The sequence below is a fragment of the Tursiops truncatus genome, chromosome 12, assembly GCF_011762595.2.
Source record: "Tursiops truncatus isolate mTurTru1 chromosome 12, mTurTru1.mat.Y, whole genome shotgun sequence".
Lineage (NCBI taxonomy): Eukaryota > Metazoa > Chordata > Mammalia > Artiodactyla > Delphinidae > Tursiops > Tursiops truncatus.
This window is the reverse complement of record NC_047045.1, coordinates 68,259,565-68,287,122: the sequence shown is the minus strand read 5'-3', so window position 1 is coordinate 68,287,122 and position 27,558 is coordinate 68,259,565. Positions and strand designations below refer to the sequence as shown.

The 27,558-nt window shown below is 41.5% G+C and overlaps 1 protein-coding gene across 6 annotated transcripts in view; it reads left to right on the top strand.

The window, feature by feature from the left end:
* Window positions 1-27,558, top strand: part of ADAT2 (adenosine deaminase tRNA specific 2) — a 107,152-nt gene that overhangs the window by 70,750 nt on the left and 8,844 nt on the right. For 3 of the 6 annotated variants that reach the window (XM_073789675.1, XM_073789676.1, XM_073789673.1), the window contains one exon: window positions 12,748-12,836. The gene's annotated coding sequence lies outside the window, so the exon portion shown is untranslated. Of the gene's footprint in view, window positions 1-2,279; window positions 2,370-9,305; window positions 12,837-27,558 lie in introns of all 6 variants that reach the window. The other 3 variants (XM_073789674.1, XM_073789672.1, XM_073789677.1) reach the window with 2 other exon arrangements.

Below are 27,558 nucleotides of genomic sequence, written 5' to 3'. Positions count from 1 at the left end.
CTCCCAAATATATTCACATCCTAATCCCTGGAACCTGTCCATATTATCTTATAAAAAGGGACTTTGCAGCTGTGATTAAATTAAATCTTGAGATGGGGAGATTATCCTAAAATTACCCGGGTGGATCTGATCTACTTACAGTGGTCCTTATGAGAGGGAGGCAAGAAGGTCAACGAGGAAGTAAGGAAAAGGGAGGACAGGCAGAATCACAGGGAAGGGCGATATGATGACAGAAGCAGAGATTGGAGTCATTCACTTTGAAGATGGACAAAGAAGGAGCCAAAAGCCAAGGAATGCAGACCGACAGCAGACGATGAAAAAGGACAAGGGAGCAGGTTCTCTCCTAGAGCTTCCAGAAGTGATCAGCCCTGCCGACACCTAGACATTAGCCCTGTGAAACTGAATTTGGATTTCTGACCTCCAAAGCTGTAAAGAGAACAAATTTATGTTGTTTTAAGCCACTGTGTTCGTGGCAGTGGGTCACAGCAGCCATAGGAAACACTATATCCTACTTGGTGCTTTACAGTCCAGCACCTTCTGTCTGTCTGATGCTCACCACTCACACCACGCTCTTTCCTGCCTCTGCTAGTTTGCTGCCACCCCTCCTGCCTGGAATACCCTCTCCCTCCCACCCAGCCCCCATTTGCTTGGTCAAATCCTGTTCACTCATATGACTCAGTGTGGGTGTTCCCATCACTGACCTCCACACCTACATCCACCTAGGTGGGGTGAGCACTCTTCCTCTGGCTCCCATGATTCATTCACATTCCTCTAGCATTTATTTTTCCATAGTTCCCTAAAATTATATATCTGATTGTCATCTCCAACACTTCCAAGAAGGGAGTGTGTCATTTATTTTTCTATCTCCATATTCAGTAGGTGCTCAATAATTGTTTGTTGAATATTTTAAAAAAAGAATTTAAAGAACTTAACAAATATTTCTTATAAGAAACATTGGGTTATCCTTTGCCCATTGCCAAGTGATTTGAGGAAGAGCCACCTATGTTCAATATTCTATTAGGTATCATCCTAGAAGAAATTGTGATTGCTGCCAATTGGAGAAATTCTAGGAATCAAAATGGAAGAGTTCCAGGTCTCTTTCATCCCTCAGAGAGGGCTTTCTGGAATCTTGGCCCAGGGACAGATGTTTAGTGGATCAGAGAAAGCTTTCCCCTCAGATGAACTTGTTCATCAAGGTCCAGAGGCCAGGCTCTAAGCTCCATTGGGTAATGGGGGCCTCAGTTCAAATGGCTGTGTGCCAGAAATGTGTCCTCCCACACTTTAGCCCAAGGGGACTGTGCTGCTTTTTAAACAGGTCTTTCTGTCTCTACACCTTTGCTCACTCGTTTCCCTCCTCTTGGACTGCTCTTCTCTCTCCCTTTCCATGTTTCCATATTTCAACCTACTCGTTCATTGAAGTTCAGCTTCTAAAACGTTCCCAACTCCTAGTTGGCCATTTCACAGTTCAGATGAGAGAATATAAATAATTCAGTCCATTCCATCGCTACCAAAAAAGCTGAAGATCAAGTTTCTCCGAGACGGAGCCAACAACATCTCTCTCTACCAAGGAGAGCACATTTTCAGAGGAACGCAAGCATATCTTTCGAATGGTGGTGAAATCGGCCATATAGGCCTCTGAGCATCCTCTTGTGTATATTCTGTGGCCCATTATGGTAATTTCCTCTCCTCTTTACCTTCCTTGTAACTGGGCGATTATACTGCAGATCCCTGGGTACTATAATTGGCATTGCAATATGAGGCTTCATTTGATGCTTGCAAATTATGGGGCCAGGGCTGAAGCTCTGATGTGGGACTTGCTTCCCCATAAGTCAGAAGAAGTTACATGTACATGAGTGCATTGGAATAAAGAACCTTTTCTCATAATCACAATTTAATATTTAAAAATAAAATTTCAGTTACAGAAAAATAATAGGATCAGGCCCACCATAAAAGGAACAGGAGAACTGAAATGAAGTGCTCTCCTAAAAGTTTCATAAAATACAACCACACACATATTACACACTTGGGAGAAATGCCATAAAATTTCTACACATGAAGGGGCAATGTTCCCTTGATCTCTTTTCCTGTTCAACAAGGATTTGTTCTGAATTCCGAAATCCCTACAGGTGAGTGTTCACAGGCATTGCAGCATTTCAGAGGAAAAAGGTTACAATCACTGAGTTGGGAAGATGGGAGACGAGAAATGAGCTCCATCCAGGGAAATCACAGGGTGTTGGTAGGACGACGATTTTCATATAGATGTGTTCTTCCTAATTCAGGTTCTCACAAGAATAAGTAGTTTCAGGAGAATTCAACAACAAGAAAACATGGAGAAAGAAAATATGGTGTGTTGAGGAAGTTTCCTCAAGGTAAGAAGACCTGAGTTCCAGTCTCATTTCACCCTCTAACCCTTTATACAAGACCTTAGTGTCTTCTTCTATTTGTCGTGGAGGTTGAATGAGGTTATTTTCAAGGTTCCTTCTACTGTAATATTCTAGTTCTGTCACCCAGTGCTCACTGGTGTGTGAGGACTAGTTTAGTGAGGGTCAAAGTCTATAGCCACTGAGGCAAAATCTTTACCTGGAGAATATTTTCCCAGCATTTATCTACATGAAGAACTTAGTGAGACACCAGATCTAGAACCTGGTAATTGGCCCCTGTCTGTTTTGTTGGTCTGAGAAAAATGCATCCTATTCTGCCCCAAAAATCTTCCATGGAGAGTTAACTTTCTCTGTAGAAGACGTGTGTGTGTGTGTGTGTGTGTGTGAGAGAGAGAGACAGAGACAGAGACAGAGACAGAGACAGAGACAGAGAAGAGAGAGATAGATAGTTATGCTCTGAGAAGCACAATGTTAAAAGGATACATGCACCCCAATATTCACTGCAGCGCTGTTTACAATAGCCAAGGCATAGAGGCAACCTAAATGTCCATCAACAGAGGAATGGATAAAGAGATGTGGTATATACACAGTGGAATAGTACTCAGCCATTGAAAAGAATGAAATAATGCCATTTGCAGCAACATGGATGGGCCTGGAGATTATCATAGTAAGTGAAGTAAGTCAAACAAAGAAAGACAAATATCATATGATATCGCTTATATGCGAAATCTAAAAAAAATGATACAAATGAACTTACTTACAAAACAGAAACAGACTCACAGACTTAGAGAATGAATTTATGGTTACCAGTGGGAAGGGTGGAGGGGCAGGGATAGCTTGGGAGTTTAGGATTGACTTATACTCACTGCTATATTTTAAATGGATAACCAACAAGGACCTACTGTATAGCACAGGGGACTCTGCTCAATATTCTGTAATAACCTAAATGGGAGACGAATTTGAAAAAGAATACATATACATATACAAATATATGTATAACTGAATCACTTTGTTGTACACCTGAAACTAACACAACATTAATCAACTATATTCCAATATAAAATAAAATTTTTAAAAAAGAGTGGAAAAAATATTTCACGGAATTGACAAAACCGTGGGTGGAGAAGTGAGGCAGTCCTGAGCCAGAGTCTGTGAGCAGAAAAATAGTAGCCTTAATTGTAAATAACACTCAAATTATACTCTCTTCTCTGCTTTAGCTATAGGTCTGTGTTTTAATGAAATTTATATGGAATAAAGCAATTTCAGGCCCTAAGAAGTTCATTAAATGAAATTATTTATTTATTTAAAAATTATATATGATAAATCCTCCCATTTTCAATTGAGGTCTACTTATTTCAAAAATAGCCAACATAATAAGTTATGACACAAATTCCAAGGCAGCTGCCCTATAACAAAATGGCACAGAGGTTCTCTTGAATTTCATGATTATGAAATTTGACCCATTTGGAGTTCTACATAAAATAAACTGGTGGAAACAATCTACAATGACAATTCCGAACTGAAATCTTCTTTTTCTAGTCATTTGACCTATTTGGAGGCAGCATGGTAGAAGGCAAAGAGTTCAAGTTTCAGAGTCAGGCAATTCTGGGCTCAAACCCTGGCATTGGCACTTCTGTGTGAACCTGGGTGAGTTCTGCCATCTGTCTCTACTTCAGGGTCCTCATCTATCAAACAGAGATCGTATCTTAGGGAATGGTTGTGAAAATTAGAGATCATATATTTAAGTACACAGTGACTAGCATTTGATAGGCGCTCAGTAACAGTAGCTACTGTTATTCCGTTTAATGGACCTGGCCTGTTACACCACTCCCAGCTACAGTGTGCATGCAGGATGAGAAAGCACCAGTATATCCTGGATGTGGCCGGGAGAGCAGGCTTGCCACTCACTGAGGTAAAGCGTCCTGGAGGAAGCCCTGTTAATACAAACAGGTGAAAACTACTCTCCGGCACTCACACCCTGATTTCCCATTGTCATGGTGACAGGGATACCTGGGCTCCCTCCCTCCTCTTCTAGCCACACCATCTTTGTAAATGCCTCCGTCCCCCATAACTTTTTGAACCCTCATTAGAAAGTCTAATGAATGGCCCCTTTTGAGGGAAGTTCTTACCTGCATGAGGTGGGAAGCTGGGCTGTGGGTGTCCAGGATCGCTTTCAGCAACACACAAAATTTACAGAGAGCCCAGTCTGGAAGAAGTGCTCATAAAATGTGCCATTGAGAAAGCCCTGGCAGCTAAAAAGAGGAGCTGTCACTCTCCAGCGCAGACACGCTCCAACAGCTTCGCGTCATTAAAAAAATACAACACAACACAGCAGAAGAAACAAACAGAGGGAGAAATGAAAATGCCTCAGTAAAATCTACGCAGTCCAACAGGATCTAGCCCCTGTCATGAGATTTCCTACCGTTCGGTCCTCACTCTGCTTTGGCTACACCGGTTCTGCTTCAGGCTTCACACGCCCGTAATTCTGGATCTTCGCATGGCTCACTCCCTCGCTACCTTCAGGCATCTGTTCAAGGAGGCCTTCCTGGGCAGCTCTGGGTAATAGAGTCCCCATCCTCCCACCCCCTTCCTGCTTCTCTGTCTCTAACTTCTTTCCATTCCCCCGTCGCTACCTCCTGTTCTGCTGCTGCTGCTTCTTTGCACTTACCACTACTGGAACTTTATTTATTTACTTTTTCTTATTTTCTCTTGTCTTTCCTACCCACTAGAATTTAAATGTCATGAGAGTGAGGGATTTGTGTCTTGTTCATCGCTGCATCTCAAGTGCTTACAACTGTGCCTGGCATGTAGCAGGTACTCAATCAATATTTGCTACACGAGTGAATAAATAAACAGAGGAGCAAGAGAAGCAAGAGACTGGGTTTTCTCTCATACTAGGTCATGACTTTCCAACTCTAGGAGGCTGCAAATATTTTCCAAGTGCAATTAGGATTGGAGTTCTAGTGAATTTCCATTTTCAGTCTACACAAGGACATCACCACTTAAACCAGTTCCTTTTTAGAAGTGATATAGTATTACATTTAGTAGTAGTATGTTTTCTTCTAATTCAAGTTACTCCAGTTTTAAAGCAAGTGTATCTTCAGGTTGGTGGTAAAATCACCATATAGGTCTCTTTGTGGCCATTTCGTTAACTTCTCTTTACCTTTTTCATAACGGGTGAATCTTAAAACTGCAGAAGAACTTGGGTTGTCTGCCGCAATAAAACCAGCAGCACTGTTAATAAGGGATATTTAAGCCCAAGACTGTAAGCTCAAGGAGGGCAGGAACCTTGTCTGTTTTTCTAAGTGTTTTATACACAGCACATAGCACAGTGCTTGGCACATAATTTGTTGAGAAACTTAACATATGTGATTAAGTAAATAGACGTAACTCTTGTTCTTCTTGGTTACTTTAGCATTGTAGACAGCTAATGAGACTATTGTTACCTTAACCTTTGCATCTAAGTACCCACCTAGTAAAGTTATTAAGGCATTGATTCCTCATTATCTTCTCTCCTTCCCCTGATGGGATGGATTCTCACTCTCCCTGGTAGTCATTAAATTTTTCCTGCAGTCTTGGTGCTTGGTGGCTTCATTCAGTGGATGTTGCTTCTACAACTACCTCTGTTTGTGTCTTTGTCCCCATCTGCTGCTACTTCGTGTTTGATGTTTCACTCTAATCTCCACAAGGACCTCTGAAGATGGAGGATGGTTATGTCTCAACTCCTGGACTAAGCTTTCTCAGCCCAACCTTGGATGACACTGCTTCTCAGTAACCTGAGATCTTTGTCTAGTATCTTATATGTAGTCTGAACCTTCAATGTGACAGCACTCCTTTGAGGACTCAGAGTAACTTACCCAAGACTAATACCAGAAGATGAATGAAGGCACTACATGACTCATCCTGACTTCACTGAGTATCCCCCAAAACTCACGTCATTTGATTCTCTCCTACCTTAGGGTGATTTCACTATTCCCCCAGCTGGGACATCCTTATCTTACCCATAGGTGTTGGGCAAACTTATTCTCCCATCCTGGTCTTAAAAGTTCTCTTTAACATCTATTCTTAATTCCCTAGAGGCAGTCATGTAAATAAAACCACTATAGTTCTGGAGGTAGAGGCAGGTGCAGATTAATCCCTACTTAGATTTCTGTTATGAACTCTACTTCGTTGACCAATATCCAAATAGGAAAAAGTCAAAATGGGGAACTTTATTACAATTCTAATAATTCTTTTCCAAACCTAACTCAATATTTACTTATTTAAAAATACTTTCAGGTTCTCCTCTCCTTAAAGGAGTAACAAGCCAAAGTAAATTTAGCTTTATAGTTATTTGTTTTATATATCATCAAAACTCTGAAATTCAATGAGGTACCTTGATCTTTCCTTTATTTAATGTTTTCACTATTTAGAATAAGAGTTCAATGACTTCCTGAATGATATTCCACAGTAATCATACTCCCTGAACTCACCTGCCTCTCTGAGGGTAGGTATTGCCATCACCGCTTCAAAAAGTCAATCTCAGCTAAGGACATCTCTCTATCCACCAGCAGACACCCATTCATCAGCGGAAGACCCAAGTTTTTTATAGAAAATGGGCTTTTAACTCATCTTTTTATTATGTAGGACCAAATAGAAAATTTTATTATTAACATATAAGCTAAAATTTTTTCCACCCCAGGATAAACAATGGACTTCATGAGAAAAAATAGAGCATATGGGCCCTAAAATGTTTTAATAGGAAAATGTTTGTTTATTTAGTACCTACTATGTGCCAGAGAGTGTAAGTATTGTTGATTTGAAGACCATTAGCTATGTTCTATGCCCTTAAGGAGTGCAGAGTCTAGTAGAATAGACAGAATTAGTTATGTTAGGGTTAAAGGAATAATTTCCTATTGAATATAATCGATTTATTTTGGACTCTAATGGAACTGGGAGGATGGAAGGGCCTCCTTGCTTGCTCTGGTCTGTGGGAGGAATGAGACATCCGTGAGGGAGATGGATCAGACACTGAGAATCAAGAGAGGACATTTCCCTACCCACGCTTCCTCCCTCCCTCCCTCCCTTCCTCCTTCTATTGCTTCTTTCCTTCCTTCCTCAGAAAAGCCCTCCTCTGCCCTCTGCCAACTCTTTCTTCCCATCTCCCCACCAATGTCTATTCTTCATTTCCTTTCTCAAGCCAGTGGTTTAAGGGAGGGAAGACTCTTCTTTGTATCTTTTGTCCCCAGATGAAAAAAATAATGCCCAAGTCTCTCCGCTGCTTTAAGGTATTGGGTTTCAAAAACATTTTTACAACAGCCCTTCCAAGGACCACTCACCTGTCTGCCAAAGGTAAGTAAGGCTCTGGAGTCAAGATCGCCTTCTTTGTCACAGGAGGGGAGGAGATTGTTTTTCACACACTTGGAGGGCTGCCAGTACGTTTGCTGAGTTTATTGCAAGCCTGTTTTAGGGTGTTGTTGGCTCATTAAACTCAATTTCTTAATGTACAAGAAACTTGATAAGATCTGATAAGACCATCTGGACTATACTAGGGGCAGTGCTAGCTATTTATACCTCCAAATTACCTACACTTTGAAATAAAATGGCCAGTTTCACTCTAATTAAGTCATATCTCCACCAGGAAATAGGCAAAAAAATTTCTTAGTAGTTTCCTGATCTCCTTTTGCACTGTTTGACTTGAAACATGGTAGTCTCAGATTTTCATATCATATATTTATACAAAGTAACTTAAAATTATAACTGATATTTATGTTAATAAAATCAACTATTGATATATACTGATTTCCTGGTTTGAGCCATTAGTACGTTCTAAATACATTATTGTCATTTTATACACATCATTTTCATTTCAAACTACGACCATGCAAGGCAGGCAGTATTATTATTTATCAAATGAGAAAAACTGAGCATCAGAAAAGTTAAGTATCTTTTCCAAAGCCATACAGCTAGTAAGTGGCAAAGCCAAGATTTAAGCATAGATGTGTATATTAACACTATCATATGTATATATTTACATATGTCAGTAAACTATATGATAAATCATCCTCATGTTTATTTTTTCAAGACTGGTTGTAATTAAAATACAGTTTTTTCCTTTTCCATTTAAAAAGCTGGTTTTGGGGAGAGGAGAAGACAATTGCTAACAGATGTCAACAAATTTTTAGAACTGAGAAAGGGGTTTTTATTTGTCATAAAATGTGAACACTGAATATCTATTTAATTAATAACAGTGTAATAAAACTAGATTAGGATGCTAGGAGATAGACAATGTCTGGAAGATTAGGGGCTGTAAGTGTAAGAGGCCTAATTCCTCATTGCCCAGAGTAGATAGTCAATAGGAAAAAAAAATGTGAATATCAAGAAAAAAAGTTTAAACCTTTGTTAGAAACATGGAGATAAATATCTATCGAAAGACACAGGCAGAAGAGTCAAAAGCAGTCACTCATGTAGTAGGAGTTGAGAATGAGGAGGATTGGAGTCTGATAGTATACTTGACTTTTAAAATTAAAGATGAGGGCTTCCCTTGTGGTGCAGTGGTTGAGAGTCCGCCTGCCGATGCAGGGGACATAGGTTTGTGCCCCAGTCCGGGAGGATCCCACATGCCGCGGAGCGGCTGAGCCCATGAACCATGGCCGCTGAGCCTGCGCGTCCGGAGCCTGTGCTCCGCAACGGGAGAGGCCACAGCAGTGAGAGGCCCGTGTACCACAAAAAAAAAAAAAAAAAAAAAAAAAAAAAAAATTAAAGATGAGTATTATCCTGATGCAAAATAAAATAAAACAAATGCATGCACATCGTAGATGACTTAGAAAATATAGATGAATACAGGAAGAACAAAGATCATCTCTGAATAATTTCTCCACCCACACTTAGCCATTAACATCTTATTGTGTTGTCCTTCAATAAATTTTTTTTTTCTTTTTGCAGTACACGGGCCTCTCACTGTTGTGGCCTCTCCCGTTGTGGAGCACAGGCTCCGGACACGCAGGCTCAGCAGCCATGGCCCACGGGCCCAGCCGCTCCGCGGCACGTGGGATCCCCCCAGACCGGGGCACGAACCCCTGTCCCCTGCATCGGCAGGCAGACTCTCAACCACTGTGCCACCAGGGAAGCCCCTTTCAATAAATATTTTTTGTTACAAACTAAATATATTTAAATATGTTCACACACATATTAAGAAGAATTGTGTATTTTAAGTACTTAATATAAGAGGTATTTTCTTACGTGATTAAAATTTTTTGCATAATATTCAGTTGTTTGAACATTATGTAATTAGCCATTTTACTGCTGTTGAACATTTAACTTTTAAAATGTATTACTTCATTTAGTCATTACAACAGCATTTTGAGTTACTTCTTATTATAATCCTCTCTTTTTTTTTTTAAAAAAAAAGGACCTTGAAAAGGTTACATAACGTTATGTTGAAGTCCTAACCCTCAGTACCTCACAATGTGACTGTATTTGGAGATCAGTCCTTTAACGAGATAATTAAATGAAGATGAAGTCATTAGGGTAGGTTCTAGTCCAATATGACTGGTGTCCTTATAAAAGGAAATTAGGACACAAACAGGTGCAGAGGGAAAACCATGTGAAGACGCAGGGAGAAGAATAATGGTCATCTACAAGGCCTTGAAAGAAACCAACTCTAATAACGCTTTGATCTTGGACTTCTAGCCTCCAGAGGTGTGAGAAAATAAATTTCTGTTGGTTTAGCTAGCACCAGCAGTCTGTGGTGCTTTATTTTGGTAGCCCTAGCAAACTAACACATGTACCTATGGTCATGTCACCAGAGAAGGCTAAATCTGGGTTCAAAATACAGGTGTTTTGAATCCAGATTTCAGATCCCAAGCTCTTTTCCTCATACTCTGTACATGTGCGCACACACACGCACCTACATATAGACACACGTGCATTCGTCTTCCCTGGAAGTCACATTTCCATCTCACCACACACAGATTGATGCTGCCATCTTCTCCCTTTGCTTTTATTTCCATTCTTCTTTGTATGTCTTCTTAAATGTTTCTACTTTCTCCTTCTACTTCTTTTCTTTCTGCTATTCTTTCCATGGAAATTCTCGGGCAACTTCTTTTCACCGTAAATATCTGTTTTGGAATAGCCACAGATCTTTTTATATCCTGACTTGTAGGTCTGTAACCATCTTATGTTCTGTTTCCTCAATTTATTCTTCAAGGCACATCTGGTTAAGAACATGATGTCACCCAGGGCTCTCAGGTATGAACTGGGATTGACAGAGCAACGAACTCCACAGTGTGATATAATTTGTGATATGAATTGAGATTTGATGTGATCAAAGAAAAACAAAGAATACAGTCATTGGCTTGTGATATTTTTGATTTGCAACTACCATAGTTTAACCTAGTTTCTCCTTGTCATACTCTCAGGGCTTTATTTCCTCTCCCCTCCAAAATCCCACCTTATTCTCCAGGATCCTATGATCAACAAAAATAAGCAACACTCTTCGTTTGGAGCAATTCTTGCTTTATTTGAGCAGGTGCTAAATAATTATAGACACAGTTAGCATTTAAAGGGTGTGTTTCTTTTCAAGTCCTTAAAGCACATGTTCACATTGATGTTTCCAATGTAAAAACAAATTTCAAAGAGAAGAAACAAAGAGAACAATAAAATTTGAAAATCTCAAATCTTGACTAGTCCTAGTAAATAGAAATGGGACAGGTGGTTCCACTCTCCTGAAATCAATATTTTATTCTCAAGAGAGTGGAAGTCATTCTGGCTTAGAACCCCTTTAGAAATTATGAGGGCTTTGAGCACTTCTTTTTTTACAGTGCAGATATGAGCTGTGTATATTTTCTGGGGAGTCACACAATTGGCAAGCGTGTTGACATCCAGAGATTAGTTGTTGTGTCGTGCATCTATTTTCCAGGCTCACAGATTTAAAATATCTTGACAATGACAGTGAGAGTTGATGATGCGGGTTGCTAGACACTGAAGTGTTTTTGGAGTTACTGTTTTTATGTCTTAGAATCTACTTTCTTGAAAGTCTTCAAAAATTTGATAGCATCTCATATTTCCCCACTTCTGCCTAAAGGCAGAGAGATGGATGTAAATGGCCTCTCAAGACTCCTTGAGCCCTAATAGTCTACGTTTGCCACTTGTCCTGCAGGCCACCAGATGGTGTTAACCATTAACCACAGGAAGTTCTATGGCCCCTTGAAAATAGTGATTAATGAGAGGCATAGCTAAAGTTGTTAGGGGATCCGTTTACCTTTTTTTCCTCAGTTGCCTTAAATGTGTCAGAATCAAGTTGAAGGATGTCTATAATATCCACAGAATGGATCCACAAAACCTCTAATTAAAGAGGATATCATTGTTCTCTCATCTCTTCAGTTGTACAATTTCTCGTGAAGGTAAGTCTGTGAAGACTCATTGATGTGATCTAAAGAGCTGTGATTGCAAGAACTTAAACCTCTTTAATCTCAAATTTGAGTGAGAAACCACCACCAAGTTAGGAGAGTGCAATTCTCCTTCTTTTAGCTGTGTAGATGAAACATAATCCATTAGAGTTTTCCTTAGAACCCACCTGGGTGTCCAGGAAAAGTAATATGGAACGTCCGAAATGTGCATGGGTGTATATAATAATGAGCATGCTTTGATGCATTTCAGTTAAGTTAAATTTTTTCACTCCATGTATGTGAAAGTAAGCTTTGACCTCGAAAATATTTCTGGATTGTATTAGGACTGCCTTTTTTTTTTCTGATAAAGCTCTATCTTTTAAAAAATTGCAATTGTATAAAGATGCAGAGAATTGAAACTTGCATTGCAGGAAAATCTGAGCAATTGCATGATTAAACAGCTTCCTCCTTCTCTAAAGACATGGGAATAATAAAAATAGACCCTGGAATCATTTCATGTAACTTCTGTTCATTCATACATTCGATTGTGGTTGTGTTTACTTTGTTAACGAATTATTTATGTTATCCTAACTTTATTTTCGCCTTTAGATTCCAAGTATTATATGAACAATTAAGAGCTTAAGGAAGTACTATTTATGAAATTTAAAGCAAACATCTCTCTTCTAACATTTTTTAATAAAGCACAACATTGTAATATTTTATTCTCCTGTTGCTCTATTTGCTGTCATTTTTATCCACGCGATCTCAAGTCCACACTGTGTGGGTAAAAGGTAATTCAACATTCTGGGACATTCTCTTTGTATTCAACTTCATGTTAGAATGCCTGGGGGGATACAGATGATGTTTAAAGCCCTCTAGTGCTTACCAATTGGCCAAAATTAATTTTATTCTCTATGTTTCTGGCTTGGATATATTGAGTTTCATTGGGCAAAAAAGTGCTGTTGGTAATACTCAGAGTTTTATATTTTCCCTTTTAGGCTGGTCCAATTTAGGAAACGGAATCCTCTAAAGTCATAAGTAGAGATGCAAAAGCCTTCAGTTGCTTCTACGTTACTGAAATCTTGAGGTAAGATGCCATATATTCTAGCCTTTATGTTCTCTTAAACTCTTGTGTTTCAGGTGTGTCAAGGCTTGTCTTCTATATAACACTTCAACATTTGAGGTCGGAGCCTCCTGTTTCTTTTGCGTTCTTCTCTCTGAGTCCCTAATAGGTGCCCAAAAGTACTTAAGTGACATCAACTGTTAATGTTTGATGGCAATCACCATTGCCAGACAGTTTGGTATTACAGTCAGTAACATCGAGTCATCTTGACCATCTGTATTTCCCCAAAGCAGTTCCTAAAGCCCCAGTGATTTATTTTATGTGGTAAGGCAATTCATTCAGTTGTTCTTAAGCAATTCACTTTACTTTTCTTAATTCAAGTAGAAGTCTATATTGGTTTTTTTTTCTCCATGTTCACCATTCTTCCCAAACGTCTGTCTGTATCTTTGTATACTTCTGTATCTTTTCAAACTTCTGTATCCTGAACTTCTCTATCTTCCTGAACATCTGAACCTTTGACCTCCAGAGGGTGTTGCCTTCATTCCTCCAAAACAGTTGCTGGGTACTGTGTGCTCATTTGCCTGGAGTTCCTGACCACAGTGAAGCCACCTGTATTTGTTTTGGATGCCTAGCTGCCCAGACCTACATGTTTATTATATTTATTCCCACCTGAGTATACCTTGCAGTGGTTGGTGGGAATTGGGGGACCATGTTAGCCCTCATGTATATTCAGTTAAGTCAGAGAAATCACTCCTGAACTTAGCCTAATCAAAAAGGGGAAATTATTGGAAAGACCCAGGGTAGCTCTCAGAGAGGAAGAACTGTGTAAACTAGGAGTCAGATTAGCTCCTGCAGCAACAGATCTAGAATCAGGGGCTAGGTAACATCACGTACCCTCTCCTTCCCACATTGTTTTCTCCATTTCCTTTCTACATCAGTTTAATTCTCTCCTCCGACATACAGGCTTTCAACCTGTAGTAAAAACATGTGGTAAACATATGGCTGTTCCAGATTCATATCCTTCCAGTTGTATAAAATAAAAGGGAAGATCCTGTTTTTAAAAAGCCAAAACCTGGAGAGGGGAACTCTAATGGCTGAACTTGACTTAGCTGTTCAGCTGTGGACTAGTTACTAGAGTCAGAGCAATGGAGTACTATCATAGGCCCTGTCTTGGTCACATGCCCACTCTTATGGCCAGGGCAGGTGGGGCAGTCCTGTGATAGACAGACCCTGCCAGAACCACAGGGTGAGAGTGAGGGAGCAGCTCTTCCCCCAAACAGGGATTAATGTTGACTGTTATGGACAGAATTATGTCCTTCTCAGATTCATAATTTGAAGCTCTATCCCCTAATGTGACTGTATTTGGACATAGGGCCTTAAAAGAGGTAATAAAGGTAAATGAGACTGTAAGGGTGACCCTAATCCAATATGACTGGTGTCCTTAGTATAAGAGAGAGAGAGAAATGCCAGGAATGTGAGCACACAGAAAAAAGCCAGAAGGTGGTTATGGCAGTCCTAGCAGACTAATACACTGTCCTAGGTTAGCAAACAATATCTGTGATGTGGTACCTACCACACCCAGCTCCATTTTGCTCTGAAATTATCTTACAAAAGAAAGTTAAGGGCTTAGGAAATTAGCCAACTAGCTTTATAAAGAGATGCTCGCAGATTGGATGGGGTTGTCACCTGACCCAAGGGCAGCCCACTCCTAGGCTGGCTGGGATCCCTGTGTGTGTATGTGTGGGGGGTGGAGAGGGATTGGGCAAAGGTTATTAGCTAAGTCATTCAGATTAGCTCCTCCTAGGATGTGGGTCATGGAAGACTGGTTTATTCCTAGCAAGAAAACAGCAAAGACTCTTCTGAAGAGGCAGAATCGCCATGAGAGAGAAATGGAGAGTAACAACTTCCTCCCGTGACCTCAGATCGTGACAGCTTGCCATTGGGGGTGACCAACTTGTCCAAGTTTTCCTGGACTTCCCTGGTTTTGACTGTGAAAGTCCCATGTCCTGGTGGGTTTTCTGATTCCTTACGGTGGCTAAGTCAGCCTCTCTTCTTTTAACACTAAGAGTCCAATTATGATTACAACTGTTATAATTTTTTCTGACTGTTATCCTGGGGAAATAGATTTTTTTATTAAAAAAAACCAAAATAGTGTTCTCTGTGAGTGAGTGAACTCGATATCTAGCCCTGGAGAGGAGAGGCAAGGAGAGAGAGAAGGACAGGATGTGAATGTGGGGGAGACCACTGAGGGAGTGGGAGTTGGTGATGTAGAGGGAGATATGATTAGCGAGAAGAAGTATAAAATGAAATTAAAGACCAAAATGAGCTCTTTGAATATCACCCCAGCGTTCAGTGCCTGTGGGTAAACATGGGGGCTAGTTTGCCGTAGCTGTAGACCTGTGGGTACAGAATGGCCATTTGCCTCTCTTTCCCCTTGATTCACGTTTACTTGATTCAAAAGGAAATTCAGGTTAAATAAAATCATCTTCTACATATGGCCACATAAAATTTCTTTTATCACTCTGTGTTTCTGTTTTGTTAAACTTTTTATCTTTAAAAGATGTCTATAGCTGTTACACTTATTTTAAAAAAATCTACCTCTAACTCTTCAGTCTAGCTTCTCCCTTCACACCTCTGAAATCATCTTGTCCGTCTTTATGATGACTTCCTAATTTGTTGGCTCCTTCTCCAACTGATCGTCCTTTCGTCATCCTTTCTAAGATTTCACACTGCTATTTTCACACTTTTGAAACTCGCTCTTCCTGTAGCTACCGAGATCCAACTTTCTTACGGGCCTCTCTCTATATGCCTTTGCTGACTCCTTTTTTTCCTGTTTCCTGTAAATATTGACACTGCCAAGGGCCTTCTTGATCTTTTTTTTTTTTTTTTTTTTTTTTTTTTTTTTTTTTGCGGTATGCGGGCCTGTCACTGTTGTGGCCTCTCCTGTTGCGGAGCACAGGCTCCGGACGCGCAGGCTCAGCGGCCATGGCTCACGGGCCCAGCTGCTCCGCGGCGTGTGGGATCTTCCCAGACCGGAGCATGAACCCGTGTCTCCTGCATCGGCAGGCGGACTCTCAACCACTGCGCCACCAGGGAAGCCCAAGACTGTGTACTTTTTGATGATAGGAACCATATCTTTTCTCTTTTTATCATCAACATCTAACCCAGTGTCTGGCACATGGTAAGTGCCCAGTGATTAAACTATCTCTGCTTCCACCTTTGCACCCCATCTCTATTAGTTTCTTATTGCTGCTATAACAAATTAGCACAAGCTTAGTGGCTTCAAACAAAATAAATTTATGATCTCACATTTCTGGAGATGAGAAATGTAAAATGTGTTGGAAGAGGCTGAATTCCTTTTAGAGGTTCTAGGAAAGAATCCATTTCCTTGCCCTTTCCAGCTTCTGAGCTGCCTGAATGTCTTGGCTCATGGCCCCCTTCCATCTTCAAAGCCAGCAATGACGGACAAGTCTTTGACATTGTCTCACTCTTGACTCTGACTCTCCTGTCTCCCTTTTTCACTTATAATAAGGATCCTTGTGGTTACATTGGGCCCACCCAGACAATCCAGGATAATCTCCCTATTTCTCCCCAACTGATTCTCCACCTTAATTCCCTTTTGCCATGTGACATAGCATATTCAAAAGTTCCAGGGATTAGGACACGGACATTATTCTGCTTGCCACACCCTACTGTATATTTACTGCTGTTCTTTTAATTTTTATTTGTTTATTTATAAATTTAGTTATTTTATTTTTGGCTGTGTTGGGTCTTTGTTGCTGCATGTGGGCTTTTCTCTAGTTGCGGTGAGTGAGGGCTACTCTTCGCTGCGGTGCGTGGGCTTCTCATTGTGGTGGCTTCTCTTTTTTTTAATTAATTAAATTAATTAATTTATTTTAACATCTTTATTGCAGTATAATTGCTTTACAATGGTGTGTTAGTTTCTGCTTTATAACGAAGTGAATCAGCTTTACATACACATATATCCCCATATCCCCTCCCTCTTGCATCTCCCTTCCACCCTCCCTATCCCACCGCTCTAGGTGGTCACAAAGCTCTGAGCTGATCTCCCTGTGCTATGCGGCTGCTTCCCACTAGCTATCTATTTTACATTTGGTAGTGTATATATGTCCATGGCGGTGGCTTCTCTTGTTGTGGAACACAGGCTCTAGGCATGCAGGCTTCAGTAGTTGTGGCATGTGGGCTCAGTAGTTGTGGCTCGCGGGCTCTAGAGTGCAGGCTCAGTAGTTATGGCTCACGGGCTTAGTTGTTCCGCGGCATATGGGATCTTCCTGGACGAGGGCTTGAACCCATGTCCCCTGCATTGGTAGGCGGATTCTTAACCACTGTGCCTCCAGAAAAGCCCCTACTGCTGTTCTTTATAATTTTCTGTCTTACCCATGTCAGCCAGGATGAGAGTAGGATATGTTGTTGTTGTTCACCGTTGTACATCCAGTTCTTAGAAAAGTGCCTGGCACATAGGGAACTTTCAATAAATATTTAGTGAATGAAATCAATGGATACATGCATGCATGCATGAAGCACTCTTGCTCTATCCAGGGCTGGAGGGTGTTTATGAGGTGAAGGAAAATGGAAGACCAGTGTTAAGTAGAGTGCCTGGATTTATCACAAATCTATTTATTTATTTATTTATGGCCTTGCCGCATGTCCTGTGGGTTATTAATTCCAGAACCAGGGATTCAACTCAGGCCACCGCAGTGAAAGCACTGAGTCCTAACCACTGGACCACCAGGGAATTCCCACAGATCTATTTTTTTAATGCAAGGAATTCTCTCATCTTTATCATTAAATGAAGAGGCTCATATCAGCCTCTAAGGACAGTTCCTAAGTCAACATGACAAGTTTTTCAGGGAGTTATAAGAATTTGCTTTAAAAATACTTCTGGAGACGAGAGTGTCCTGCAGCAGGCAGAGTGGGGGCCCAGGCTCCCACAGACTCACTCTGTGAACTTCAGGGCCAAGAGAGTAGAGGAGCGTGTCTTAAGATAGATATATATGTATATTTTTGCTGTGCCATGCTGCATGTGGGATCTTAGTTCCCTGACCAGGGATTGAACCTGCAGTGGAAGGGAGGCGTCTTAACCACTGGACCTCCAAAGAATTCCCAAGATTGGTATATTTTAAATGCTCCCTCATTAATTTTTTGTGGAGAGGGCCATGGAGCTGACTAAGACAGTTTATCTATGTACGGTACACACATGCACACAACTAACAATCTCGAATGCCAAGACATTCCTCCTCCACCACTCATCTTCCTTATTTGACTCCCAGACCCCTGGCAGTTAGATCTCCAGGCAAGAGTTTGAAAGAGAAATCTCAGGGCATCTAATCAATCAAAGAAAAAAGACCTACAGATGGTGAAATTGGAGAGCATGAAGCTGTCCAGATAAGTCCTCTAATGGGAAGCGGTGGGTTGACAGCCCCTCCTACCTTCTTAGGGACACAGATTGATTTTTTAACATCTCTGTCTTAAACGCGAATGGACAACAAAAAACTGTCTTGCTTCTGGGGAAAGCTCTGAAATGAAACAGAGACACCCAAATAAAAAAGCAGCAAATGCAGCATGTAGTCAACAAAAACTATATAGAAAGGAATAATATATTTAAAACGCTATCAATAGCCTCAAGAAATAAGAGAAGGGATTGCATCCAGAAAATAAAAAAAATAGGACGCTATAAAATAGAAACATTCAGGAAACATAAAAAGAGTTTTTGGAAATTAAAAACATGTTAGCAGTTGAAAAGCTCAATTGAAGGGTTGGAAGATAAAATAAGGAAATTCTGAAGAAAGTAGAGCAAACAAAAAGGCAAAGAGATAAATGATTAGAGGAAAGATTGATGAATTAGAGGACCGGTCCAGACTGTGTAACATCTGAATAACAGGATTTCCAGACACAAAGAACAGAGAAAAATGAAGGGAATAAATTACCAATAAATAATTCACAATATTTTCTAGGCCTGAAAAACATCAGTTTCTTGATTAAAAGGGATTTGAAAGGGATCCCTGCCGAGCACTATAAAAGAAAAAGATGCAGTCCAAGGCACATCATCATAGAATTTAGTAATACTGAGGATGAAAAGAAGATTCTACAAACGCAGAATCTCTGATATGCTTCAGACACTTACAGGGTATCAGGAGTCAGAATGGTTTTGGACTTCTCAGAGCAACGCTGAGACTAAATGACAGTAGAGCTAGAAGATGGTAGAATTCTGAAGGAAAATTCTTTCTGACCCAGAATTCTGTGCTGACTCAAGCTCTTCACTCAAGTGTGAAGATAAAATAAAATTTCTGCTTGCAGACATACAAGGTCTCAAAACATTTCCACTTATCATTTCTTAGGAAGCTAGTAGAAGATACGGCAAGTACCAAATGGGAGCAAACCAAGAAAAAAGAACCATGGGATATGATAGAAGAAATAGAAGATACAGTGCTGAAGGACTGGGGGGACCCTCAGTTCACTGGGCAAGGGTACTCAGCAGCCAGAGTGACTCAGGAGCCCGGAAGGTTAGGGTGGCCATCACTGTGACACCTTAATCCATTGTCTGTGTGTTTAACCTGACAATGCCAGAGTGCGCCAGCCCAGATTCTAATTCGCATTTGGCTTGTCCGAGCCATGTGCTGATGAGTTTTTCTCCTCTTTCCATGCTCTGCTGCTGAATCAGCTGAGGATTCTCTTTCCTACACTTTGGGTTACTCCAGGTGCTACAGATTGGCCACGGTAGAAGCCGAGAGAACAGAATGGACCCAGCATCTGGTGTACACTAGACCCCTGCCAGATGCTCTGAGTACGATTGACCTCATTTTTCCAGAATTTCCTGATGGCTTTGCCCACTGAGTGCCCCATCAGGGCCTCTTCTGATGGCTCAAGGAAGCTGACATCTATGACCTAGAGAATCTTGAGCCTCATTTTACGATGCAATATAATTGGCTTTTTCCTTACACATCTAAGTTGGTGCTTTTGCTACTCTTTTTTATTAATCTAATTTCACTTTTATTAATATGTAAAATTATTAATAATAAAATATTTGTTTGAGGGAAAAATAATTTTTTCATCCTTGGGCCTTGATTGGTCCTTGCAGCAATATAAGAGTTGAGGACATGACTGTATGGGGGATAAAAAAAATGGCCTTGGCTTGTTGATGATTAGACTGAGGACCGCCTAAAAGAGATGGGTGATAGGAGCAGATACGATTAGTGGTCAGCTATTCCTGCAAGTGGTCTAAGATCATGGGGCTGAGGTGAGCATCCTCATGGCCGTCTCCACAATTATCTTATTAGAGCTTATTCCGATTTTCCCTTTGATAGGATTATCCTAGCCATTAAGGGCAGAAGGCTAAGATTCAGGCCAATTTCAATTGTAGTCACAGACTTTGTCCTCCAAAACCGTCTGTAATTTTCCACTATCTCTGAACTTTAAGGATAATAAAGACAGTATGGGAATGGCTGTACATAAACAATTCTGATTTCTTAAAGTTAAGCGAATGTTCTGTGCCCTTTGCAGCATCTTGAAACCCTTCCTCGAGTGTTCACAAATTTCTCTTGTCTCTTTTAGTGGCTGTTGTCTGTAACACTGATCTTTTCCTCAACTATACTGTTATTTATTTTTTCTTTGCTCTTTTATTAGACTGTGAGTTCCTAAAGGGCAGCAAATACCTTCCTCTCTAATTAGTCCTTTAGTTTCTACATTACATTGCTTTGGAAAAGTAGGACCGCCTTCCATCTCTTGAGTCCTTGTTATAATCTAGGTCAAGCCCATTATAACTGTCTCACTGCGTGTGTACAACAGCTCAGTGAGGAAGGGCAGATTATCATCTCCACTCTCTAGATGAGAACGCTGAGGCTTGGAGGGCTGAATAAAGTGGTCCCTCAGAGAGGGAACAGCCCAGCTGGGAATCGAAGCCATGCCTGTCTGATTCTGCAGCTTGAGCGACTAAGCCCTACATTATTCGAGCTAACCATTCACTTCCTTTTTGTTTCAGACAGAATAGTTTTCTTTCAGCCTTAGGAAGGTAAACTTGGGAATTTGTCACAAAAGGCCATGAATGTTGTTTTTCTGTTCATTTCTGCCATTTCTTATCTATTACAATTTTTCCTTTTCACTAACCGAAGGGGCTGGGCTGGGACAGCAACAGAAATGAGGGAAGGCTGAAGGGTCTTGGGGAGATCCAGAGTTTGGGGTCTGTGGCAACAATCAATATGCTAATCACCTAACAATCCCCAAACAATTTAACATGAGTACTTCCAGCATCCTGGGACCCACACTTTCCATTTCTGTTCCCATGCAGTGGGGGACACAAAAGCACTCTATTCAGGTTAGCAGGAGGCCTGGCAGAATCCCAGCCCCACTCTGTCCCCATGTCCACACCCTTGTGTGGCCCCCTCGCCTGTCATTCCTCTGGATAAAAGGGACCATGCCTCCCAGCGGTGGGGTATGCCCACCATTCCCAGTTGAGGTTATGAAACCTGCTGTCTCAAGGAAGGAGAAAGAATGAAAATTGTTGGGTAGGGGGGCAATGTGGACAGGAATAAAGAGAAGCGGGCTGAAGGCTGATAAATGGGCAAAAATAATGAGTTAAAAAACTGCCTTGCTAGCAAATGGCCAGAAATCTGGGAAAAGGAGGAGGAGGGTCCCTGTGGAGATGGGAGGTAGGCCAGAGAAAGGAGAGAGGGAATGGGCCACAGCCATCTCCAAATTATTTTTCCTGTATTGTCATTTTAAATGTTTAAATATTTGATACATACAGAGGAATATGTACATATCCCAGGTTATTTTTAAGCTGTTAGAATTTCATGTCTAAATAAAGTGTGAGAAAGCACACAGTAGGTAAGACAGGCTCTCTTCCTGGGTGAGAATGCAAGAGGGGAGATATGTCTTTACCTCGAGTGGAGCATTAAAAAATTGCCCCTTGACTGCTTGAAAGAGTATATTGCAGTTAAAAAAATTATTTTTAGGGAAGTGAACAGCTTTGCCCTGTTTTCAGGGCTCCCATTCACATCCCCTCACAGCTGAATTGGAGAGATGCTTTACATTCAAGCCCTTCTGCAGGGAAACAGGCATTTAAAAAAAAATTAATTAATTAATTAATTAATTTTTGGGCTGTGTTGGGTCTTCGTTGCTGTGTGCAGGCTCTCTCTAGTTGCAGCGAGCGGGGGCTACTCTTCGTTGCGGTGCGCAGGCTTCTCATTGTCGTGGCTTCTCTTGTTGCAGAGCACGGGCTCTAGGCGTGTGGGCTTCAGTAGTTGTGGCATGTGGGCTCAGTAGTTGTGGCTCATGGGCTCTAGAGCTCAGGCTCAGTAGTTGTGGCGCACGGGCTTAGTTGCTCCGAGGCATGTGGGATCTTCCCGGGCCAGGGCCCGAACCTGTGTCCCTTGCATTGGTAGGCAGATTCTTAACCACTGTGCCATCAGGGAAGCCCGAAACAGGCTTTTCTCTTGGTCGTAGTCTTAATTGACATTAAAACAATAGAGCACTCTGTGCCCTAAATAACTCTTCTTAAAAATTAGATTATGTAACAAGAGGTTAACTCAGGGAATATTATTTGCAAAAATCCAGTAACTCTAAAACTTAGGACATCTGTCAAGAGCGATTTGCCTGAAAATGAGCCTGACTAGGATTTGGTACTCACTGGTAGTACCTCATGGATGACAACCCAGGTGTTTTCTACTCTTATTTTTTGAATTTCTTCCCCTGATCTCTGGGACTCTTTGCTCAGGCCCAGATAACAAGGATGGAAGCACATAGGAAGCTGAGAATAAGAATGTCAAGTTCTTGGTCTCTATGTGCCAAAGTCCTCAGCCCAAACATGAGATAGGAGTGGTTTGAAAGAAGATGAAATTGGGCATCACTGGTCCCTGTCATGAGCAGATGAAGAACCTCTAAGCTGGAGAAGGGGAGAGAGCTCAAGAAGGATTGAGAAAGTTAGATTCCAGAACAGGGCTTTGCAGCCTGTGCTCCAGATTGAGCCAAGTCATTGGTGAGATAGAGGAGGATGAGAGGAAGGCCACAGAATTCAGAGGTTGCTCTGGTGGAGACATCCCGATGCCTGGCTTTTGGTCTGGAATTCTCTCCTGCAGGAATATACTCAATAATGCAATGGATTTAAATATAAACATGCCATTTGTTTTCCTTTTTAACGGGGATTGTGGAAATAGAATTTAGAAGGATCTTTGTGTTCATGTGATGAAAACCGTACAGATAGTACATCTGTATGTGAAGGTGCATGTTTTATGAATCCTAATATGATAATAAGCAATGCATTTGACTACGTTAGGGAAAAAAATTAATTACCTTTTTGGTCTCTCCATTGACAAATCATATCACAAAAACCAAGTATGGGTCAAAAAAGGCAAGGAAAAAGTAGCATAGAGGTGACACGGACGATTACTGACCAAGAACATTTGTTACCTTCCTGGATTTTCTGTTCGTGGTAATTGTCAGCTTTGTAAAATTAGTGGTTTGTTGTGAATACGTGTTCATGTTTGTATCTAATTTTTAGTGTATAATTTTGTATTGCATTCTTTTTCTTAAAAAGGGCCTCCAATCTGCTGCCCACGTAACTGTATTCGTTCCTGAAACAGATATAGGAAAAAAAAAAAAAAGAATAGCAACCTTTGTGCAGTGAACTCATGTCTCAAAAATGCCCTCATGAGCATCTCAATGTGAGATCTTGAGGGATGCTGGTCTCTAGGTCTCTTTTCTGTGTGATGTATTTGGTTTGGTATTAGCAGGAGGGCCCCTAGACTGTGTGGGGCTCCAGGCAATTTTTTTTTTTTTTTTTTGCAAGGCCTTTGTCTATCTAAACAATTTGATTAAAAATTTATTACAAAATCCATGGGCCTCTGTCAGGCATAGAGAGAAAAGAGGTGTTCAAATATTTGTTTATTGTCTAATTGGTGCACATAAAGTTTCTTTGTAGCATCCATTTCTTCCTATTTAGGTCCAGGAGCTGTTTCTTCCAGTTCTTTATTATCAAATGTATCATTTCTGGCTTCTTTCTTTCTTTCTTTTTTTTTGAGTTTCTATGTTCAATTTTTTTTTTTTATTTTTTAAATATCTTTACTGGAGTATAATTGCTTTACAATGGTGTGTTAGTTTCTGCTTTATGACAAAGTGAATCAGCTTTACATATACATATATCCCCATATCTCTTCCCTCTTGCGTCTCCCTCCCTCCCAGCCTCCCTATCCCACCCCTCTAGGTGGTCACGAAGCACCGGGCCGATCTCCCTGTGCTATGCAGCTGCTTCCCACTAGCCATCCACTTGACATTTGGTAGTGTGTATATGTTAGTGCCACTCTCTCACTTCGTCCCAGCTTCCCCTTCCCCCTCTGTGTCCTCAAGTCCATTCTCTACGTCTGTGTCTTTATTCCTGCCCTGCCACTAGGTTCATCAGTGCCATTTTTTTAGATTCCATATATGTGCGTTAGCATACGGTATTTGTTTTTCTCTTTCTGACTTACTTCACTCTGTATGACAGACTGTAGGTCCATCCACCTCATTACAAATAACTCAATTTCATTCCTTTTTATGGCTGAGTAATATTCCATTTGGCTCATTTCTTATCTCACAACTAGAGATGATGCAGCAATGCTAGTATTACTCACAAAGCTGGAATCTGTTTGCACTGTTTGCCGTATTACCTCTGCAATTCTCTGCTACCTTTGATTCAATGCTGATCACACCATTACTCATGATGTCACATCACCCATCTGCCACCCATGAATACTGGCTTCCAGTGAGACACAGTAAAGTTGTTACTATGCTTTGTTGATGGTGACCACAAATGCAGGTCTCACCCCAGTTGTGCAGGGAAATGTGAATGATATTTATTTTTCTGGTCATGGTCAATGTACTGTTTGGAATTTCAGGGCATGGATGTAGAAGTCTTTAGACTATAATCAGTGCACTTCTAGCATGTGATCTTTCTCAATGTTGACCACACTGCTGCTTTCCAGACACTGCCACAAGCTGGGAAAAGACGTGGGGGCCTGTGGGTAGAGCAGGAAGGGCAGTGCCATCTGTACAAGCAATGTCCTCTGATCATTTGGCACAATTAAAACCATCCTGGGTTAGCACAACCGCACCAGTCAGAGGTGAGAGGCAGAAATCAATCGGAAAGGCAATGGGTGTGCTGAGCAATGATCTTAAAGCCCCCAGAGGAGACAGGTGCAACCAGTTCCAGGGGACTGCCTGACACGGCATACAGAGCTTGCAGAAGGGTTTGGATGGTCAACCCAGATGCCAGAGTGTGGAGTGCACAGGGTGAGGCATTCTTGCCACCACAGAAAAAAGATGCCTGCTGCCTCCAGGGGCTGTGCTCATGGGCAGCACAGCAGTCAGATGTAGGGGGTTGAGAATCAAGGCATGGGTTCAAATATGTGGCTCAAACCCAAGTGTTGGCAGTGAACTCTTAGTAGCCCAGAGACCTAAACTTGCTATGTGTCTGACATAAGCGAGAGTCGCTCACACTCTGCATATCAGCACCGTCTGGAGGCCCAACCTTTCATGATCCCTCAATGCAATATTGTGCTAGTCAGAGGGAGCAATCTGCTTGCCCGGCCTCCTTTCTGTTACTGGAACCTTGCCCTGGGGTCTCGGGTTGACCCTATAGGTATGAATCCCTGAGCAAATAGGGGCATATGGTTGAGCCCAGGTGAAGGGTAGAGGGTCAGATAAGAAAGAATATGGGGCCAGGACTTCTGAGGGTCCCAGTCCAAGCTCAAGGCTCCCTGCCCAGGTGTCATTGCTAGCCGCAGCTGATCCCAGGCACCAGAGGGGACTTAGAAAATCTTAAGGAGTGCACTTCAAAGTATGGGGCTACCTGAGGCTTAAGAGTCCGGAGCAAGGACACTGCTTGCTCAGGAGTAAGGGATGTCTACTGGATATCAGAGTGATGCTGGCCTCATAGAATGAGTTGGGAAGCGTTCCTCCCTCCTCTGTAATCTATAACTGTTTATGCAGGATTGATATTCTTTGTTCTTTAAAAGTTTTTCCCCAGTTTTATTGAGATATAATTGGCCTATAACATTGTGTTAGTTTAAGGTGTACAACATAATGATATGATATATGTATATACTGGAGAATAACTAGCATGATAAGTTTAGTTAACATTCATCACCTCACAGTTGCAATTTATTTTCTTGTGATACGAACTTTTAATATTTACTCTCTTAGCAACTCTTTTTTTTAAGATTTATTTATTTATTTATTTTAGGCTGTGTCAGGTCTTAGTTGTGGCACACGGGATATCCATTGAGGTGCGTGGGCTCCCCTCTAGCTGTGGCCTGGTGGTTTTCTCTTCTCTGGTTGTAATGCGTGGGCTCCAGAGAGGGTGGGCTCTGTGGTTTGCTGCCCAGGGGGTCTAGTTGTGGCACGCGAGCTCAGTAGTTGCAGCACGCGGGCTTAGTTGCCCCGTGGCATGTGGGATCTTAGTTCCCAAACCAGGAATCGAACCTGCATCCCCTGCATTGTGAGGTGGATTCTTTACCACTGGACCACCAGGGAAGTCCCTCTTAACAACCTCCAAATATAGAATATTGTTAACTATAGTTACAATGTTGTACATTACATCCCCAAACTGCTTTATCCTATAACTGGAAGTTGGTTACTTTTGACCACTTTCATCCATTTCCTCCACCTTCTACTCCCCAGTTCTGGCAACCCCCCTTCTGTGAGAGATGACTCCTTCTCTTTTTCCTTCTTCTTCTTTGTACTTTAGTGCCTTCATTATAGGAATTAGTACCCCAAACATCCCTTTCATGACTTGGGGCTCTCGATCCTCTCCAGGCTCAATGTCATTGTCTATAATCCTTACTCACCTGGAGGGTTCCTTCATGTTCCCAGTCTATGCATTCATTTGTTCATCGGTACAACAGCTATTAAGGCTGCCTCATGCCAGGCACGCTGAGGACCCCAGGACACAGTGAGAACATGGTGGATGCAGCCCGGCCTTCCAGGAGGGCATTAAACCACTAAACAAAGAGTCACCCCACCTTTACCTCTGCTCTACGGACCAGTGAGGACCCACGGGGTGCCGGGGCAGCTCCCTGGGCCTTTGCCAGCTCCTGGTCCTGCGCAGGGACAGGGTTGGCCACGGGGACTGCCCAAGGGCCGGGGTCCCACCACCCACGTGTGAAGCAGAGTTGGTTCTGCTCCCTGCGACGCGGTCACGGGGGTAGCCGGAGAGGTCGTTTGGTCACAGCCCTTGGGTTCCCCAGCTGCTCTGCTCACAGCCTGCCCCAGGCAAATGCGGTCGGGTTTCCCAGTGTAGGTGCCTAGGCCAGTCCCCCGTCCCAGGCCAGAATTGTGTGAGAGACTTCTTGAAAGTGGGGATTATATTATTTCTTCTTTAAGTGTCTCATAGAATTTTCCAGTGAAGACTTCTGGGCTGGGAATTATCTTAGTGACAATTGAATTAGGAATTCAATTTATTCAGTTTTTATAGGGAATTTAGGTTTTCTATTTCTTCCTGAGCACATTTTGGTAATTTTTTCTTTTCAAGGAAATTGTCTATTTTATCTAAATTTAAATTATTAGCATAAATTTGTTCATGATATTCTCTTATGACCCTTTTAATGTCTGTAGGATTTCTAGTATAGTGTAGGATTTCCCTTCTTTCATTCCTAATATTGGTGAGTGTTTATCTTCTTTCTTTTCTTGATCAGTTTAGCTAGAAGTTTATCAATTTTATCAATATTTTCAAAGAACCATTTTTTAACTTTATTGT